A 7,490-nucleotide genomic window follows, 5' to 3' on the forward strand; every position below is an offset into this window, starting at 1 on the left:
TGGTGTTCTTGGATGAAAGGCTGTAAATCTCAATTATGTCAGTATGGAGGTTCCTCAGAACACTAAGAATAGAATTACCATTTGACCCAGCAATCCCTCTTCTGGATAATCTACCCCAAAAATCTGAAAATGTTATCTGTAAAGATATAGGTATCTCTGTGTTCCTTGCAGCATTATTCGAAGTGGCTAAGACATGGAAACAACCAAAGTGTCCTTCAGTAGATGATTGGGTAAAGAAGATGTGGTACATATATACAATGGAATACTACTCGACCATAAGAAAAGATGAAATACTGTCATTTGTGACAACATGGATGGATCTTGAGCTTATCATGCTAAGGGATATAAGTCAGACAGAAAAAGTCGAGAACTATATGACTTCACTCCTATGTGGGATATAAAACTGAAAGTGACAAATGAAAAGGACAAACCAAGAAACAAAAACTCAGACACAGACAACAGTTCAGTGGTTACCAGAGGGTACTGGAGGAGGGGTGATGGCAGAAGAGGGTAAAGGGGGTCAAACATATGGTGATAGAAGGAGAGCTGACTCTGGGTTGTGAACACATAATACAATATATAGATGGTGTATTACAAAAATGTACACTTGAAACCTATATAATTTTACTAACCAATATCACCCCAATAAATTTAATAAATTTTTTTTTAAAAAAGAAAGATCTTAGGATCATCTTGGGAAGGTTATTTTCAAGCACGTTGATGTTTGTTGCAGATACAATCAGATATCTGGGGGAGGGTGAGGGGGGTGTTGAACTAAACCATTGGTTTTTAAACCTGGCTGTGCCAGCATCACTGGAGGAGGTACAGTGAACCTCTGCTCTCCTTACCTGCCAGCATCCTTGCCCCCTTCTCTGGTAATAGCACCTTACATTTTTGGGTCTTTTATCAATTACGACTCTATTCCTTGTAGTTTTGGCAACTGAAGTGTCTGTCCTTCCCTAGCCAAGAAGTAGGAATGTGACCCAAGTTAGGTTGGTAACACTCTCTCCCATTGTAATTTAATCTTAAGTATAGTGGCATATGTGTGGATAACACTAGGTGCCAATTCCTTCTAAGGCTTGTGGAGAAACCACTCTAATTCTTGGCCCCTTGAGCTGTCCCAGTTCTTGCTCTTTTCAAAGCCTGTGTTTCCAACCTTTCCTTTGATTCTGCGAGCTACACCATGATCTTCCAAAATATTTATTTTTGCCTTAAATAAGCTAGAGCTGGTTTTTGTTTCTTTCATCAAAAGCAAAACACAAAAAACCTTTCTGATATAAACACCCATAAAAGACATATTCCCAGCCCTCACTCCTATCCCACCAAAGGAGAATACACAGGAACAAAGTTCTAGGATTCAGTCATTTGAAAAGTCTCTTTAGGTAATAATGATTCAACTTGGAAACCCTGGACTAAACGGCCCTCCAGACAGACCCCTGCCCCTAAAACTCTGCCTCCTGGCTGGTCTGGAGAGGGGCTGTCCAGCTTGGATGATGGTTATATTTCTATTCTCCTGTCCAGTTGTGATCTTCCTCTCCTCAGAGTCGTTAACTTGTAAAAAGTCAAGCCAAGTGATCACACAAACCATCCAGGTCCTCATGTTGATAAGAACTGTGTATAGACAAGAACCAAGATAATGTTTGCAGTTACCCCACTCTACCAGGGTGTAATGTGAGCTTGGTTAACTCACTCCTTCCAGCACCTTCATGTGCTTGTAGACAGGTCACATTTTCATATTGTGCCCCAGGAAGCCCTAAGATCTCTAAGGAAGGTGTGTGTGTATGGGGGTATTATAATATGTGTGGATACAAGTATGTTTATTATTTATCTGTTTATGCATTTCCTCTCTCCTAAGATAAACCCCAGGAGGACAAGGACCTTTTTTTGGGGTCTTTTTTGTTTCCTGCTGTATCCACAGTTTCTAGAATGGTCCCTGGCCCTTAGTAGTCTCTCAGTGTTTTTAGGATGAATTAATTTTTAAAAACACATTGGATCTCTGTTGAAGTTTTACCAAAGGTTCTGTCATGAAATATCAACTTGAAAATCTTGCAACTATAGGAGTATTTTCCAAGACCAAGCTTACAGGCAGGCTACATCAGAATTACCCCAGGAGCTTGAAATGCAGACTCCTGAGCTGGATCCTGAAGATGTTGATTGAGTTAGCCTAGGGACTTGTATGATGTGTTTGCAATTATTACTACTATTATTAATGTTATTGTTATTCATATAGTGTAGCTGTTTTGAATTGCATAGTTTGTAAGCACTTGGAAGATGATTACAAAATCCCTCCTTCTCTGACATCCTAGAAGATGGTTCCCATGAGAAAAATAATGCCAGGACTCCACTGAAGCAGCTCCGAGATCAATTCCCTTCAAAGATTGTTTCTCTTCGCAGAGTTGGTGATATTGCCTGAGGGGATTTTGCTTCTTTGCTTTAGGGCTTGGAAAAAGAAATCCCCTGAAGTAATTTCACTGCTTTGTGATAAAAGATCAAGGTGATCAGAAGGGGGCTCCATATTCCCCTTGGGGCTCTGGGTTTCTCAGGGAGAGTAGAATTCCTTGTTTATTAAAATAGCTTAGTTGTGCTCCTTCCCTGTGGTAGGCCCCATGATTAGGCAGTGAAGACGGTTGACAGACTTTCTGCTCCCACAGAGCTTAGAATCTAGATGGGGAGACAGCTATTAAAGAATGACACAAACAAGGATTTAAATTATTATCACGAACAGGTGGAGGACTGAGGGTTTTTAAGGTAGTAAAACTACTTGTGTGATAGTATAGTGATGGGTGCATATCATTATACATTTGTCCAAGCCTATAGAATGTACAACACCAAGAATGAACCCTGATGTAAATAAAGTATGGACTTTGGGTGATGATAGTGTGACAATGTTGGTTCATTGATGAATCAGATGTAAGGTCTGGTAGGGGTGCTGATAGTGGGGGAGGTTGTGCTTGTGTAGGAGGCAGGGAGTATATGGGCAATCTCTGTACTTTCTGCTCAATTCTGATATGAACTTAAAACTGCTCTACAAAAATAAAGTCTTAAATTTTTCTTTTTTTAATTGCTATCATGATCAATTCCTTATTTGGGAACACAGCAATTAAAAGGGAAGAATTAAGTATTTATCCTAATGATTCTTATATGAACTATATTTTAGGATAAGCCAACAGCCCAACTTGATAAGGGGAAGTTCTTTATGAAAGAACTCTTACTAATAAAGGGGAAAGAGTGATAAAACCTACAAATGACCCATTTTATTTTTATTACACATTAAGTATAATACTATATATATTATTATAAAATAATAATTAATGCTGACCACATTCATGGTGAATGGAACCGTTGAAAGGAAAGCTCATGGGGAACTTGGCAGTGAAAAGATCTGGCTATTACATTCCTACTGTTACCTGAAATTTATTATCTCAGTATTCTGGAGGCTAGAGTTTGAAATCCAGCACTGCTGCCTTCCCTCCAGGGCTGTAGAATCTGTTCTTTGCCTCTTCCAGTTTCTGGTTGCCATCCTTGAGTTCCTGGGCATGTGGCCACATCACTCTAATCCAGCAGTTCTCAACCTGTGGGTCGCGACCCCTTTGGGGGTTGAACAACCCTTTCACAGGGGTCACCGGGTACTCGTATGTGAGCATATCTGCATGTGGGCCTGGAGACGGATAGAGGAGTGGTGTCTCGGTTCCTAAGAGCATCGAAAATATGTGTTTTCCAATGGTCTTAGGTGACCCCTGTGAAAGGTTGAGAACCGCTGCTCTAATCCCTGCCTCCATCTTCACATAGCCTTTGGGGGCTGTCCCAAAACTTTCCCTGACTCACGCTTATCAGATACCTATGATTGTATTTAGAGTCTACTTTTATGATCTAGGATATGTTCTTCTTCTTAAAATCCTTAATCACATTTTTGGCCATATAAGGTAATATTCATAAATTCTAGGGATTAGATATGAACGTATTTTTTTGCGGGGGAGGGTCACCATTCATTCCACCATATGTCTTCTGAGGGGATGTGCTATGAAACACATGTCATCACTTAAAATTTTTTCCTGCAATAAACATTATATCTGCGTTTAATAAAGCCTGTAGAGTTTATGATCATTTACAAGAAATACTGAGGATAGAGAAAGAAGTGAAATCACTGTCTAATGAGGCAAAGCCAAAATGTAGAACAGTCTACAGGACAACTGACTTTTTTTTTTTCTGTTCTTTTTTTTATAAATCAATGGCATTTAAAAAGGGAAGAAAGGACTGCAGCAGAGTAAAAGAGATTTAAAGACAAGATAACCATAATTAATTAACTACATAATTTATGGCCCTTGTTTGGATCCTAATTAGACCAAAGCTGCTCTAAAAAGACATCTTTGAGGTAACTGAGAGAACTGATTTTGAGTATCAGATGAACCAAGGAATTGGAATAAATTTGGTGATCTGTGGCAATGGCATTAAAGTTATGTCAGGTACCCCTTGTATCCTGAATCCGGTTCTCTCAGCCCAGTGTTTACTCCAGCTGTTGCTGTTGTACCCAGAGTTGTGCAGGTGAAACCTGATAATACCTCCCCTAAAATGCACCCCAGATCTCTCACTTTCTGTTCTGGGCTTCTCTGTTGCCTTCTGCAGGACACCTATAGAACCTTCCCAGCCACTCTGTATCATTCTGAAGCATTCTGCTGCAAACCTGGGAGTGTGAAAGAGTTAACTCCCACCCCATGAGGCATCCCTCACTATGGTATGGGGGCCAGTGGATAACACTCTTACTTTGGTCACTCAGTACATAATTGGAATAAAATTCTACAGCTTCTCAGAGGGCTCTCAACAGAATCAAGCCCCAGGCACCCACAGTGCTGATCCTCTGATAATGCATCCTTGGACTGCATTCCCTCATTTCCTGTTTCACTCTTTGCAGCCCCTCATTCTTCCTTGGGATCACTTTCCAAAATAACAATGTGCATACCATCCCTTGTTTTAGGCTATGCTTTTGGGGACGATCCAGGCTGAGATTCTGGTTATGAAAGAAACTGATCATTTTTAAGACTTGCACATTGAAGTATTTAGAGATGAAATGACATGATGCCTGGGTTTTGCTTTAAATATTTCACTAATTTTACATTAACTTTACAGAAAGAGAAGGAAAGGTAGATGAAGCAAATGTAATAAAATTATGCCAATTGTTGAATCTGAGTGTTGGTATACGGGAGAATATTCTTGAGTATTTTAAAATGTGTTATAACAAAAAGTTTAAACAGTTAAGATTATTACAAGGGCTGTGAGATAGAAGCACCTAGTGCTCTGAGAGTGTATACAGAAGATCTAGCCTAGACAGAAGATCAAAAAAGGCTTTTCTGATGAAGTGTCTTTTAAATTGTGGCTTAAATGACAAAATGAAATTTTCAGATCCTTTCTCTCAAAGTGCTTAAAGCATCTTGGTGAGTATTCCCACTGTTTCAGGATCACTTCTGAAATCTTGCTTAGCACACTGGATACAAAGCCCGCCACCCATTAACTTCTAATGACTGCCTTTTGTTTTTAGCACTTACTGCTTACCCCTGTGTTGAATCTCTACTGTAGGTGGTAAATCATTTTGTATGAAATATATTTATTCACCTGTAGCCACCTACTGTACCCCCAAGTGACTCTTTGAAACCTGATTGTTTATCTTCTTTATTGTAAATGGTAGAGAGGAAACAGGAGGGCTATTTTGGGTGGCCCAATGTTGAATGAACTGCCTGTTAAACTTGGCTGAATAGCTGCCTTCTGTGGCTATTTCAGAAATTAGAATGCTTAGATCTGTTTAATATCAATGGATTCATACCAGGTCCTCTGTGTTGACACTTTTTGCCATAAATTAGGCTTCAGGAAGAAACATTTCCACTGTTAGAACACATTCATCCTCTACGTTCAACAGGCAAAGGAGGATTTCATAGCCATATCACTGACTGGATTAGGAGAATGTGTTTTGCCTATAATTTCAGTAAATTACCAGCCAAGTCATTCTTTCTAATTGACTTCACTTTATAGTGCTTTATTTACAGTAGTTTCCTCCACTGATATTAACATTTAATTCCCAGCACTTACTGATATGTACCAATACTGTTGGTGATAGTGCCTTGCACATTTAACTTGTTTTATGCATCTCAAAGTGCTTTCATAACTGTATCTCGTTTAGACCTCACTACGACCCTGGGATGTTTTTTCTCTTCTCTTCCCCCCTTTCTTTTCTTTTTCTTTTCTTTCTTTTTTCTCTTTCTTCCCTCGCTTCAATCATTCCTCATTGTCTCCCACCCTTCTCTTTCTTCCCCCCAATCTCGTTTCCTTCTTTTTATCTCATTATTCCTTTTCTCGCCTTTTTTCCTCCCCCACCCTTTCTTACTTTAAACAAACATTTTTTTTAAAGTTAACTTGCACATTTGATAGCTTGAGTTCAATTCCCACTTCAATCACTTTCTATCTGTGTGACCTTAGTTAAGTTACTTGAACTCTAGAGTTCTGGGCAAGATGGCAGAGTAGGTAAATGTTGTGGTTGACTTCTCCCATGAACACGTTAAAATTACAACTAAATTATAGAACTATCAGCCTGGAGAACCATCTGAAGACCAGCTGAACAGGACTTCTATAACTCAGGATAAAAAGAAAAGGCCATGTGGAGACTGGTAGGAGAGGCAGAGATGTGAAACGGGCCCCACACCCATGTGTGGTGGTTGAGCATCAGCAGGAATATCTCAGTAGTGGAGGTCCCCACTGAGGAGGGAGGGGTCCCAGCCCTACACTGGGTTCTCCAACCCAGGGTTCCAGTGATAGGAAGAGGAGCCCCACAACATCTGGCTGTGAAAAACAGCAGGATGAGTGACTGGGTGAGATAGAAGGGTGCTAGAAACCCAGCCATCCTCTCAAAGGGCCCACATACAAACTCACTCACAGGCACTCACCTTGGGATCCAGCAGAAGGACAGCAGTTCAGGGGTGCGAGGCATACAGGGAAAGACTGAGTTGTGTGGCTTAAGGGCAATGGCTAGAGGGACAGCCACCATTGTCCTTGTGTTGAGTCCTCCTCCTATGTAGCCTACAGTCAGGCACCATCTTTCCTGTGTTGAGCCCTCCCCTACAGAGCCAAATCAAAAATTGCATTGGCCTGGTGAGCATCACTGTCACTCCACCCCAGTGACTCCCTGGGACCTTGCCCTGCCAACTCCCAAAGCAATCTCAGACTTACTTTTTTTTTTTAAGATTTTTAATTGGGGAATTGGGGGGGGTGGGAACAGTGCTGGGGAATTGGGGGAAGAGGAACAGGCAAGTTGCTGTCGTTTTGCTCTTCAGACGTTGCTTCACTGGCCCAAGTTGGCACCATCATTGCGCTCTTCCTGGGGGAGGCACATCAGTCGCCAGCTTCTGGACTGCCGCTCACTGCGGCTGCTGGCCGCTCACGCTGGCTGCTGGCTACACATGGTAGCCCATGGCAACCCACTGCCACAGGGGCTGCAGCCTACGCCA

Source organism: Hipposideros armiger, unplaced genomic scaffold (genome assembly GCF_001890085.2).
Source record: "Hipposideros armiger isolate ML-2016 unplaced genomic scaffold, ASM189008v1 scaffold_172, whole genome shotgun sequence".
NCBI classification, from domain to species: domain Eukaryota; kingdom Metazoa; phylum Chordata; class Mammalia; order Chiroptera; family Hipposideridae; genus Hipposideros; species Hipposideros armiger.